Genomic DNA, 14,326 nt, shown 5'->3' with positions numbered 1-14,326 from the left:
AAATTTTCAGAAGCACCAAACCATGTGCTACAACACTCCTCAACTGATTACAGCTGTTCCAAGGGCAAATACATCACATTACATGAGAAGTCCAAAATTTTAGCTGCAATTTCTGTTGTACATGTACCCACAGGCATAATATTTGACACGCACGGTCAAAAACCATAAAAGCCATAAAATTTTTGTGCTCAAAGCATCAACCATATAGCTGTTCCTATGGCAAATACATCACATTACATGAGAAGTACCAAATTTTAGTTGCAATTTCTGTTGTACATGTACCCGCGGGCATAAAATTTGACATGCACGGTCAAAAGCCATAAAATTTTTGTGCTCAAGTATCAACCATACATCTGCACTGTCTGTGACATGCATAGAATAGGCCAATTTTGCCAAAATAGAGCAATTTCAGCAAAACCCCCAAATTTTTCCAAGTGCTAGGTGTTCAAATTGCATGGAATCAAACCCGCATGTACATAAAATGACCAAATGGCGCACAAAATTTCGCCCAAACAGCAAAAGCCCCAAATTGCACGGGGTCCAATGTGCATCAATGTCGAGAAATAGGGTAAATTTCAGCCCAATTCTTGCATGTACATGAAAAGCCCCAAATGTCGGAGGCAAAATGTCACAAATTTCTGCAATATTTGAGACAAATATCATTGTTGTGTCTTGCTCATATAAAATCTGGACAAATCCCCAAAATTTTTGGATCCCGTCGGATCACCCGTCGCAGCCCGTTTAGTCCGCCACGCTGGTCCTGGTCGCTTGCAGTTCGCCGCCTGCCCCATTGCTAGCTCGTCACCAATCTTCAATCGTGCAGCAGCCTAGTCACTCCTTGCACGCAACCACTGTACCTGCCCGCTTGTTCTCTAGCAACAACTGTTGCCTTTTCTCCAATAGCCCGGCTTTTGCAGAAAATGTGCCCGCTGGTCCAGCTATCTTTGTCAAGCACTCTACTGCTGACTCTAACATGCACCTGCTGCTAAGTCGATGCACGCCTGTCGACTGTCTTGAGACGCATGCACACCTGAGTTGTCTCTTGCTTGGTTGATACCAGTTTGTTGAGCTTAGAGGTGGCGCGAGGATCGAGACACGCAGTACTTGCTAACAGCAGAGAGACAGAGAGAGAGAGAGTACAAAGTTGAGAGTTTCAGTGAGCACGACTTGTGGGTACAATGATGAGTGTATCTCTTTAGGTTTTTAGATAGATATATATATGAAAGTACAATGTGCTAAGGGTATGTTTATACCCGTGCACATATAAAAGGCACGATGGCCCTTTATTCCCAACAAGAAGGGCATTGTCAATTGTGGTATAAAATCCCTAAGTACCCTATTCATAGCATTTGTCATGTGTGCCAATGAGTTTGTTGCACCCTGCGGGAGAGTACACATCTATACTAACCCCAAGGGAGTCTTCATAGTTGTAATATCCCTGCTCTCAATTGCAAGCTGAAATTGATCATACCCCGAATAAAGAACACCCAAAGAATAAATTGCTCTGCCTGCAAAAGCCTTTGCAAATTCATCAACTATAGGATTTACATCTACACTTCTTATGGTCACTTTATTGACCGGTTGTATGTCTTGAATAAATCTGAAAGGCCCATTCTTTTTGGATATAATAAACCAATGATTTGAGTACGGGGCTGAAGAGGGCTCCAAGATCTTTATGTGAATCTTTTCATTTAGCAAATCCATTAGCTTTGGCAAGTAAGCTTTAGGCACTAGAATATGCCTCAAGTTCCATGGTACATGTGACAAAAAATATTACCATAGGAGAGACAACATTCGGATCCACACAACCTATTTCAGTTGGCTAAAATGCAAATGCTTTTCCATGCTTAGCTAACATCTACATAAAACAGTCTCTTTTAGTAGGCAAAAGAAACCCTTCTACACCAACTTTCAATTCCTGTAATGTTTCAGATGTAAACTGATGTCCTATATCTTTAGCATTCCATAAGCTTGGCTGCCTTGACGCTTTTTCATATAGACCCTTACTTTTTGGTGGAAGCGGCAAAGCAACTGGTTTTACCTTTTTGTCAACCGTCTTATACTTTGTCTCTACAATTTCTTCAGTCCATTGTAATCCTTCCTGCTGAGCAAACAATGCTATAACATCATACATGTCCAAAGAACATACTGACAACACTCTATTTTTAGTCTCATTTTCTGCATGTATCGTTGCTGAAACTTCAGCCATAGTGTCATTAATATTCAATCCATAAAAGATGCCCGAAATTCCTTCACTTTTCTCTTCATCTTCTGTTCTGTGTGTGTGTGTGTGTGTGTGTGTGTGTTTCTCTCTGTGTTTCTGTTTTTCTTCCATTGCGCACTCATATCATTGCTTAAGTGAGGACATAGTTTGGAGATTTTTTGCAGAGGAGCAAGTGATCTTTTGCCAAGGAGCAGCCTAGTATCCAATTTGTAGGTCTTTAAGCTTGTGCTTGCTGCAAATCAAGGTAGGTTCAGTACGTATGTACGGATCGTTACCGTACAGTATGTATTGATCGTACGTTTTGTGTACGTATGGAACATAAAAAACGTGATCATTTTTTTCATGTAAAATTTGGGGCCCAAAACGTGATGTGCCTAACGATTTCTGCAGCGCTTGGTTATTTGTGGATTTTCTTGGGCAAATTGAGACAAAAGCCCCAAACGTGTTCACTATTTCAGTGTTTGCAGGTCACGTGAGCTACATGAGGCGCCAGCATGCACAGACCAAGTACGTCTTGTCTCTCTCTGTCTCTCTCTCTCTCTGCGCTCTCTCTCTCTCTCTCTGTGGGCTCACATTCATGCATGCTGGAGCCTCTCTCTCTCTCTCTCTCTCTCTCTCTTTTCGTAAAAGGTAATTGTATTAATTACGAAAAGGTACAAGATTACATGATTACATGATTACAAGAGACACGAGGGCCCTAGGCCAACGTGTGGGAAATCCCTGTACTAATGCACGAAAAAGCTTACACCAATCATGGCAACGACCTAGAGGCAATTGCTATATGCCAGGGAAGCAAATCCTCCTGAGGGAGCAAGTCGGAGTGTCGGATGAGATCTATCTGCCAATGCAAGAGCCCTTTAAGCTTGGCAATATGTCTCGGTACATTAGAGGCTGAATCAAAGAGAAAAGCATTGCGCGTGGTCCAAATGTGCCAGCATCCCCAGTATTTGAAAAAGTGAAATAAGATCTTCATATGTAACTGTGGCGGTGTGGGGTACTTTGGGCGCGCAAAAACCCAATCGAAAGGAGTTAGTGAGGATCCCACCACTGCGCGCCAGATTTGCTACAAGAGTGACCAGATGCTCTTGGCAAGCGCGCAAGAAAGAAATCGATGTCGGGCCGATTCCGCAGTAGTGGTATAGAAGAAACAATTGCCATTCGAGATTCTACGCTTGGAAAGGGCCGAGGCAAGAGGAAGACCACCAATCATTACCCGCCAAAGAAAGACCTTGCATTTGAAAGGTGCCCTATTCAGCCAGCTCTCCATCACCGTTGCCTGCCACCATGATTGCGATTTCCGCAGTCCCCAAACAGTATTAGCTTTCACACCCAGCCATTGGTGATCTTGAATGAGAAGATGATACACCTGATTAGTAGAGGTCTTTTCCAAACTCAACCGGCCTGCAAGGTCCCAGTCCTGCCAAGGACGATCCACAGCCAGGGCAGGAAAGGGTTGCCTACCTTGAAGCTCTGACAAAAGCTGTTCCCATAAACCACGGTATCCGCGCGGGATCCTGAAAAGTTTCCTAGCAGTCCAAAACGATGCGAGGACATTGCGAGTGGCAAGGGTAGCATCCACAATCGAAGTTACACCTAAACAGGCCATGCGGTTAAATCTCGGTCTGAGCTGATGTTTGTCTTTCCATGAAAGTAATCTCGATACTGTCAACAATTCCAGTTGAAAGGAGTTAGTCTGCAAGCGGTCCCCCACTGGATGCCAATGGGCCTTTTGGAGCACCACTTTCCAAGAGCCGACCAAGTGCAGTAACAGAGAGGAAGAGGGATTGGAAAATCGAGAGTCAGCATTAAGGACATGCCACCAGGAGGCCCGAAGTCGTGTATTACCATGGAGTAGCCCGCTGTCCTCAAGAAAATAACGGGCTATAATGGTCCACGGGTGATGATCCACACACATGGCACGAAAAAGAGACCAACGAAGAGCTAGCATACGAGTTTCTGCATCCAAAATAGCTCCACCACCCATGCGTTTAGGGGTACATGTATGTGACCATGAAATCCACGAAATACCTGCCTGCAGTGAATCCTTCTTCCATAGCATGAAACGAATGGGATGAGTGAGAGCCTTCAAAGTAGCAGGCGTCCACGGCAGCAATGGCAGGAAATACGTTAGCATTGGTAGCATAATTGTCTGAGCCACTTTGAGGCGGACATGGAATGGCCACGCTTGCGACTTCCAATACATAAAATTCGCCACCAGTTTTTGTGAAATCCACTCCAGTAGTTCCTTTGGCCGTATATCCACCCCCAATGGGTATCCAAGATGCCTGACAATGGAGCCACGGGAAACCACCTGGCCCTGCCAGCCTAATGACTGTAAATCAGGCTCCGTGCAACTGAGTATGGCTGATTTAAAGGCATTGATGCGAAGACCAGAGGCCTGACCAAAGAGCGTCCAAACATCTAATGCCTTTCGAATGTTGTCCCTGTCCGCCCGCAAAATCATAAAGCTGTCATCAGCCAAAGATTGGCTAATGAAGTGCTGCCCCAAAGGAAGAGACAATCCTGCCAGCTGAGCAGAAGCCGCCATTGAGGATAACATTGAAAGGACCGGGTGAGTCGCCAGGGCAAAGAAGAGAGTACTCAAAGGGCAACCCTGTCTGACCGAGCGTGCAAGGACAAATGGCTCTGTAACCCCACCATTGAGCATAACTCTTGAAGAAGCCACAGCACTAATGGTGTAGATCAATCGGGACATCCGAGTACCAAAACCCATAGCAGACATGAGATCTACAATGAAAGACCAGTCCACATAGTCAAAAGCCTTTTCCAAATCCAATTGAATCAATACCACTTCCTGACTGAAGTGCCGCGCGGGTATAGTCAATAGCCATTTGCACATTTAAGATATTATGCAGAATGTTGTGGCCCTTAATGAAACCATATTGGAGAGGATGCACAATAGTTGGAAGGTGCTTGTGAAGCCGATTCGCCAGCACTTTGGAGAAGATTTTATACATCGAGCCTATCAAAGAAATTGGTCTCCAGTGTTGCAGTATTGACGGTGAAGGGACCTTTGGAATCAGTTTGATAAGGCCTTCTTTCCATGAGGAAGGCATGACCCCTGTTTCCCAAACCTGTTGAAACATAACCGCCAATGGCTTCACCAGCTGCGTGACCGAGTTCTCAAAGAATTCATTAGTGAGACCATCCCAACCAGGACTTTTATCCTTAGGCAGGTGTAACAAAACATCCATAACCTCCTCCTCGCAAATATCCGCCTCCAAAGTGGCTTGCATATCAAGTGGAACCTGCTGGCGGACCAGATGATAGAAGACCGAGCGGGCATGCGTAACCTGGCTAGAAGGCGAGGGAGAAGAACCAAGAAGTTCCATAAAATAATTTCTGCACATATTGACAATGGTCTGCGGATCAGTGACCATGCGACCTTCCGAATCCTGGAGTCTAGTCATATTTTCGTGAGTAGGAGAAGCATGCAAGGCGCGAAAGAACTTATGAGACTGGCAGGCACTATCTTGCAATGTGTCAGTCAAGTTATGCAGCTTGGCCTGCTGATAAGATTTCAACTGAAACACTTGAATAAGATGGGCCAAACGCATCTCCAGTGATAGCAGAAAATCATCATTTGGGGTATCCATGAGCAACGAACGGACCAAAGCCAGTAAGTTCTCTGCTGCATGTCGACGTCGCCGACAAAGAGAGGCATGATGGATCCCATACTGTCGAGCAACCCGCTGCACATTAGAGAGCAGCCGTGCAAATGAAGCCAAGCCCTCAGAGGCGAAGTCCAATAAGAACCTCTCAATCAATTGCTGCATATAGCCCTGAAAAATTGGATGCTTCAAATAAGAGGAGTTGAAACGTAAAGGGAGCCTATCCAGCAACTGCATAAAAGGTGCAATAGGTTGTGCCCGCATCTCAAGCTGGAGGGGGAAATGGTCCGACAATGCATATTGCTGCAAGACCTTCATTTCCAACATCTTGGGAAGAAAATCATCCCCCTGCATGATATACATTCGGTCCAACCGCGACCAAGTAGTTGCATATTGTGCGGAATGAAAAGTAAACCTTGAAAAAGGAGGGTGAAGCCACGACCAAAGATCTTGCTTAAGTATGCGCAAAGCAAAGGAATTCCACACCCGGCTTTCCGGTGCATCCATTACCGAATGCCCTGAAGTGGACCGAGAAGAGTCAACACACATATTGAAATCTCCCATCAAAAACCCCCTTCGGCCAAGTGACATCGAGCCCTGCAAAGTCGACTAAAGATCCCGTCGGGATGCGGTATCATTCGGAGCATAGAGGCCTAGCAACCATAAAATCTCTCCTTCAAATAAGACTTCGATTACCAGAAAGCGGCCCTGCACATCATTTTTAACAAGAACAGGCTGGTATTTCTCATGGACAATCATCAGGACGCCCGAATAGTGCGTAGCATGTGTCCTTGCATAAAACAGACGGAATCCATGACAATCCACAACTTTTCTTGCTTCACCGTGACTTTTGTGCTCAACTGCACACAATACATTCCACTGGTTCTCATGCAAGATAGTCCACATGGCATGTTGCTTATGGCGAGAGCAAATGCCTCGCACATTCCACGTGGCTATCTTCATATATCTTCAAAAAAAGGAAGTCAGGAACGAGGCGCCTGTTGCCTCGATTTCACCTTTTCTGCGAGAGCATCCAGGACACCCTCATCCAGAAAACCAGCCAATACTGCAAACGAATTCTGACGACCTGCTTTAGAGGTAGAAGGAAAATCCACTGCCTTGGGAGTGGGGCGGGGATAACGCCGATCCCGGGGTGTAATCACATTACCTTTTGTATCAAACGCTAGCTTAGTAGGTGGGCCCTTGGGACTGTGTGTATAGACTTTCCTTGTAGACTGATTACGGGGGGCAGACGGGGCCAAAGTACGTGCAGCATGCTGTGAAGTGAACATTTCTTTCCTGCGCATATACATGCGCACGGAATCCTGTGAAGCATTAGGCCCAGGATTCGCCAGGCCTACATCCAACTTTTTACATTTTTTTTGACGTGCCTCAATCCAATCAGTGCTATGGGAATCCAAAACCAGGACCTGTTGTTTGCCTTTATCCACGACATTAGGTGGCTGAAGGGCCTCCTGTGCCGGGGCATCAAGCACCATGTCATCCTTAGGCAGCACAACATGCGCATCCTCGGATGATGGTTGTCTTTCGGGGCATTCGACCATAAAATGCCCCAATTTACCACATGAAAAGCAGTGTCCTGCAAAGTTGCCCCATTTCAAGCGAAAATGCAAAGGATGCATGCCAGAACAATTGAGGCGAAGCCACGCAGGCCTTTTCCTGGCCGTGTCCCATAACATGCATAAACGGTTTCGATTCATAGCCCTGAGGCTTGGGGGAACCAGCACTGTTCCCACAACTGCCATCGCATTCTTCAACAATGGCCAATAGACCGCCGGACAATTTTCCACTTCCACCCACACCGGGCATTCTCGTTGAAGCAGACGCTGGAAGTCTCCCATAGGGCGCCATGGTACAACATGGACTAAGCGGCGATCAAAGAATAATGGCAACTTGGACAGGAGCTTAGCTCGATGTGTTTCCGATTTCAACAGCACCTCATAAAAGCTGCGAGGTCCAAGGAAGATCTCCTCAACACACTCCCCTTGCAATAAATGGTGCATCCACTGGCAAATATGTGAAAGCACTAGGATCCTGCCAGTGAAGAAAAGTATAACGGCACGGTCATAAAACACCGAAAAAGACCGCAAGACTGATTTCGGGTCCACCATGGCTTCCAGCACGTCATCAGTTCCCGTGTCAGAAAAAGTTTCATTATTATGCTGGACATAATCGCCAAGCAGAGTATTGGCAAAGTCCAACAAATGCTCCCAGTCAATCTCCTGCGAATCCACAGGATCAGTCGGCTTCTCAAGCGTATTCTTGAAACAAGCCTTGTGCTCATCCATGGAAGCATGCACGAACTTGTCGAAGTGGTCCCTCACGTCTTGGATGAAGGAAGCACCCTCTCTCTCTCTCTCTCTCTCTCTCTCTCTCTCTCTCTCTCTCTCTCGCGCATGCGCACGCGCACGCTTGCTCGCGTTGATTCTTGTGCACGCGTGCGCACATATTTACTGATGTTTTTCTCTCTTATCTTGCTCTAGGAGCCATCATGCCGAAACCAATCAATCCCTATTGGAAGGAGTATACCAATATACTCCATATCGTCAACACTCCCGGGCAAGCTGGTTCAGGTAGTCGCAAGTGGTCATGCAAATTCTACAATTTCACATTGACCAGTACAATTACGTGTGTGGTGAAGCATTTGATGGGCATCAATTGCACAAACAACTGTAGCGCGTGCAAGAAGGTGCCAAAAGCTGTTCGAGAGAAGTTGATTGCTGAGAATTTCCCAGCAATGGGGCCAGCAGCAAAAGGCCAAGGATCCCAGAAAACACAAGATGCCTTGCACGATGCTCTTATTGGGGAGTTTGGTGATCCTCCTACATAGGTAGAGGAGAGTTTTGTGTCTCAACCCGTTGCCTCAGAGCAGCCATTTGCTAGTAGGAAGAGGGCTCGTGTCATGCAGGAGGAGGAGGAGGAGGAAGGTTCTAATGATGTGCATGTGCCTAGGCAAACCACCTTGCCTTCATGTGTGCTTTAACCATCTTTCGTAGCCATAGTAATCTAGATATTGTTAGCAGTCATGTTTGTCATGCCTTGTCATCTCCTGTCTGTGAGCCTCAGTCTGAATCAGACGAGGACATTAGGAGCTCTGACATGTCTGTCATGTGTTATGATGGGGGAGGCTAGTCACTCTCGACTGGCTGTTTTATGTTGTGTATTTCTTTTTGGCCTCTTTTAGTGGGCAGCCATTGGCTGCCTGGCCACTTTGTGGTCACTGTTGTGGGGCGCCCATTTTAGGGCATTTTTAGGGTTTGCGCCCATTTTAGGGTTAGGGTTAGGGTTTGCCCTTTTACCTTTTTATTGGCAGCCCCCTTTCCCACTTTGTCACTTGTCTTCTTGCAGATTCCGACACTCCTCCCCCGTGGTGGTGCTGCCATCGTCATTAGCCTGAACTGGTGCCCTCACTGACGCTGTGGGCTGCGTGCAGGGACTGATCAGTCCATTTCAGTGTATTCAGCATTCATTTCAGTTAGTGCAGATTTCTCTTCCTTATTTTCTGCTTTCTCTCTCTCTCTCCCTCCGTGTTCGTATTTCCTCTTCCGTTGCGCACTCTCACATGGTATCATCGCCAAACTGAGAGTACACGGAGCTGAGTTTTACGCGGGAGAACACCCACAACTCTGTGTTTGCTGGTCAAGACGCCTCCAACAGCTGAGGCGTCATCCTCTGCACCATCTCCTTGATCAGGGCGGCCTGTTTTGGTATCAACAAATTTGCGTTTGCTGCTGGCGCCTTCTCCAGTGGCTGCCACGTCATCACCACCCTCTTCCTGCCTGCGTTTTCAGCCTGGGCGGCCCTCCTCCAGCTGGGCGACACCCTTCCAGCCTGCGCCTTGCTGTTCTGGCTGTTGTTCCATCGTCCGGCGGCTCTTTTCCTGCTGGCGACTTCTTCCCAGGCTGCGTTTTCAGGCAGGCGGCTGTTTTTCTGTGGTGATTGCATCATCAGCATTTGCGTTTGACATCATCCTTTCGTTTTGTGCAAGGCGGCCAGCTCAGGAGCTTCTGGTGTTTGTGTTTCAGCACCGGCAACCTTCCCTTGTGTTTTGGTGTTTGCAGATTGGAAGATGTCTTCTCATTAGTTTACAGGTTTTGATGACTCAGATGATGAGCTTTTGTCTCGACATTCATCTGAACGGAGGCGTGATTTCTATCGCGAGGATCGTCATATGGAGTCTCTTCCTCGTTCCCGTCCCCCTTCTATTCATGTATCTCGGCGATCCCCTTCCAGTGGGCCGAAGATGCAGCCTTTGGTACCCCCTGTACAGGTATCCATACTTCCTCAGCTGCCCAAAGAAGACCGGTTGGATGGCTCCAACTTTTCTCTATGGTCCTGCAAGGTGGAGTGTATCTTGGACTCCTTCGATCTTTGGGAGCTTGTTTTGTTCCTATTCCCCGGCCTCAGGTGGATCCCGCAGATGGGACATCTATGGATCGTGTAGCCTTATGGGATCGGCTTAATTCTAGAGCCAGATCTTTCCTCTTTCTGAGTTTGCAGGATTCTGTCCTTGTTCATGTTCACAGGTTGAAGACTGCAGCAGACGTGTGGAGAAAGCTCGCGTCTCTCTATCAACAAAAGACGTTTGCCCACCGGATATCTCTTGAAAAGAAGTTGCGGATGCTCGCTATTGATGATAGTCCTTCCATGAAGAACCACATCAACAGATTATAGGATATGAGGGATGAGCTTGCATCCCTCGGTCGGACGATATCTTTTGAAGATATGGCCATGATTCTCTTGACTCAGTTGCCATCGCCTCGGTTTGATGTCTTCTACACCAGCCTACTTACATCGAGGACCCGTGAGAAGCTTCTATGGGAGGAGTTATCCCCGCTTGTCTTGGAGCATGACGAGCGACTCAGAGAGGTCAGTGCTAGTGGATCCGACTCCACTAGAGCCTTTGTTGTAGGTTCGGGAGGACAGAAGAAGAAGAAGAAGTCAAAGGCTAAGAAGAAGGACAGTTCTTTAGACTCTGACTCAGATTCAGAGAGACCGAAGTGCCTACACTGTGGGAAAGGGACACATCCAGAGGAGAAATGTTGGAAGAAGTACCCTCACCTTCGTCCGGGAGCGAAGGGTGGATCTACATCGGAGCCTTCTTCTACCTCTACACTAGCTGTTATCCATGAGTCAGTGTTCCTTCATATCCATGCTTTGGAGGAGGCTCCTTCTTCCGTGGCTGCAGTGTCTTCTGCGCAGCCTTGGTTAGTGGACAGTGGTGCTTCGAGTCATATGACTCCCCGAGGTGATTTGTTACAGGATCTCCGTCCATCAGAGGGTTCAGTCACTGTTGGTGACATTTTATCGGTGCCTATTAGTGGTGTTGGCACATTGCCTTTGTTTACAGACCGACCTACGAGCTTCCTTTCACAGGCCCTACATGTTCCGGACTTGGGCCTTCCCCTCCTCTCAGTTTATGGCCTTACGAGGCTTGGCACACGAGTGATCTTCACCGAGCATGCCGTTGTTATTGAGGATTCTCTTACAGGAGTTGTCTTATCTACAGGTTGGCAGGAGAGCGGGCTTTACAGGCTCCATTCCCCTTCTTTGATGCAGGGTCCTCCGAGGCAGTCTATTGCTACACCCGTTCCCGCTTGTGCACCTTCTATTTCACAGGTTCCTTCCCATCCCCCACCTTCTCCTCCGGTGGTTCCCTCGTACCCCCCATCCCTTTCAGAGGGGGACGATTTCGGTGATGCGGCTGTGGATTCCCTGGCCCCTAGTGTTTTAGAGGGGGCTTTCCAGGATCGTGAGGAGCTCCTTCAGCGGCAGTCTACATCGACGGACTTCATCGACATTGGCATTCCTCTTGCCACCCCATGATCTATTTCCTCTTCGGCCTTCAGCCACATCCAGGATTTGAGAGGGGGTGTTAGCAGTCATGTTTGTCATGCCTTGTCATCTCCTGCCTGTGAGCCTCAGTCTGAGTCAGACGAGGACATTAGGAGCTCTGACATGTCTGTCATGTGTTATGATGGGGGAGGCTAGTCACTCTCGACTGGCTGTTTTAGGTTGTGTATTTCTTTTTGGCCTCTTTTAGTGGGCAGCCACTGGCTGCCTGGCCACTTTTTGGTCACTGTTGTGGGGCGCCCATTTTAGGGCATTTTTAGGGTTTGCGCCCATTTTAGGGTTAGGGTTAGGGTTTGCCCTTTTGCCTATTTATTAGCAGCCCCCTTCCCCACTTTGTCACTTGTCTTCTTGCAGATTCCGACACTCCTCCCCCGTGGTGGTGCTGCCATCGTCATCAGCCTGATCTGGTGCCCTCACTGACGCTGTGGGCTGCGTGCAGGGACTGATCAGTCCATTTCAGTGTATTCACAGCATTCATTTCAGTCAGTGCAGATTTCTCTTCCTTATTTTCTGCTTTCTCTCTCTCTCTCCCTCCGTGTTCGTATTTCCTCTTCCGTTGCGCACTCTCACAGATATGGTGCGGCCCTCCAAGGCCAGATTTGCATACATGTTTTTGGTGTTGCAAAGGCTCTTCAACCTTAGGGATCCACTTTTGCAGACAGTTGTGGACCCAAAGTGGAGGGACATGTCTCATGCACAAAAAGAGGCGACCAAAGCCATTCAAAGGCGTATCCTAGATGAGTCTTTTTGGATAGAGATGCAGCATTTGACAATGGCTTTGCAGCCCATGTATGTGATGCTACGAGTCATGGACATGGAGGGCTCCACATTGGGTCTGGTTTATCACCTCTTCCTGCAGATGAAGAGCCATATCACAGCATGCCAAGCCTTGTCCCAGCAGTGGTAAGTACTAGATTTTGTTCTTGTACTTCTTTATGGCTGCTTGCATATGCTATTTACTTATTATTAAATTTTAATGCATAGGCTATATAGTACAGCACATGCATTGGCCTTGCAATGTGTCTAAACTTTGATGTTGCTGATTTTTGCAGTCGAGATGATATCTTGACTCTTGTAGAGAGTCGGTGGAAGTTTATGAGTCGTCCCATTCATGGGATGGCTGCTTTACTCCATCCTTTCTACAAGACCCCAAGCTTGTTCCATGAGCAGCATCTCATGCAACTGAAAGACAAGTTCATCGCATGTATCTTTGACGAGGAGGAGCAGCTTCAAATAGATGCAGAGATGTGCAGCTTCATGAATAACTTGGGACCATCATTTTCACGGGCGGTGGCATTGCGTTCGGAGGCTACTAGTCTTCCTCTCACATGGTGGCAGAGTTATGGTTAGCAAGGTCTTCCACGTCTGACTTATTTGGCTCTACGTATCCTGTCACAGGTAACTCACTCTCTGTGCTCTCTCTCTCTCTCTCTCTCTTTCACTCTCTCAAGTGTAGCAATGGCAATTATCAAGCCAATGACACCTGCAAATGCAGGATTGCTCAACGGGTGCTTGTGAGCGCAATTGGAGTGCTTATTCTTTGATTCATACAAAGATCCGGAATCGCCTTAGCATTTCTCAATTGGAGAAGTTAGTGTATTGCAGGGCCAATATGAGGCTTGTGCGCGCCTACCATGCCTTGGGGACACCCAAGCAAGTTCGAACTAGTAGCTATTTACATGTTTGAAATATTATATCTCTATATTAGTATTTAAAATTTACATTATTGTTCAATGTTAACAAATGTATGCTATGTTGCCATTGTGAACAGGTTGATCCCTCACGTATAAAGTTGGTGGCTGATCTGAATCATCAGATGAGGACCAGCATATTAGGGATGAGCAGGAGGAGATTTTGCGTATGCTTCATAGAGAGATGGAGGAGGTGGATAGGCGTGTGATGAGGTCATGCGCACGTGCTTATAGCATTCCCCACGTGAGCAAGTTGCAAATCCAGAAAGTGCTGGACGGAAAGGCATTCGCAGAGGGAAGCTACCCATTCGGACTCCTCGGCGACGTGCGAATGAGGCAGTTCGTCTCATTCACACTGAGGAGGAGGAGGATCTAGGTGACGCAGTCCAGGCTACAGGCCCTGTGATGGTAGAGCCAGAGTTTGACGACGATGGCAATGTCATGTCGGATGGAGACATGTTCTCTTCAGCCTCATCATTGTCCTCTTCTGATCATGAGTTTTGCTAGAGCCTAGGTAGTGGATTGTGGGCACTAGTGACTACAGTCAGATCTAAAAATTTTGAATTTTCATATATTTCAGTTGGGTGTTTTTATTTATGACATATGTATGCTCTATTAGGAGCCATCTTGACTTGACATTTGTCACCTTGGTGGATTGTTCCTAACTTCCTTGTTAGCAATTGTACGTTGTTTGATGCAGTGTACTATGTTATGTTTTGGCTCTTTATCATGTCGACTTCCTCAATGTTAGTTTGATAGTCTCAAATTTCAGTTTTCACTATTCAGTGTTATGCACGTGTTAAATGTTTAATGCTTAAAGGTTTCAATTGTGATGTGACATGGTCATAAGTACTAAGTAGGGAATGTATATATCTTTATGCTTAATGTACAATGGGAAACATCCT

The 14,326-nt window shown here is 46.9% G+C and overlaps 1 protein-coding gene and 1 pseudogene across 1 annotated transcript in view; both read left to right on the top strand.

Annotated features, from left to right (window-relative positions):
- The window catches only part of LOC148037115 (histone acetyltransferase HAC12-like), a 108,114-nt gene that overhangs the window by 51,677 nt on the left and 42,111 nt on the right, over positions 1-14,326 (top strand). The gene's annotated exons all lie outside the window — the stretch shown is intronic.
- LOC148037116 (uncharacterized) lies at positions 12,305-14,191 on the top strand (annotated as a pseudogene).

Source organism: Lygodium microphyllum, chromosome 4, assembly GCF_053477565.2.
Source record: "Lygodium microphyllum isolate KBCC chromosome 4, Lygodium_microphyllum_v1.1.10, whole genome shotgun sequence".
In the NCBI taxonomy this organism is placed as follows: domain Eukaryota; kingdom Viridiplantae; phylum Streptophyta; class Polypodiopsida; order Schizaeales; family Lygodiaceae; genus Lygodium; species Lygodium microphyllum.
Note: the sequence above shows the minus strand (reverse complement) of the source record. Positions and strands in the feature narration are given on the sequence as shown.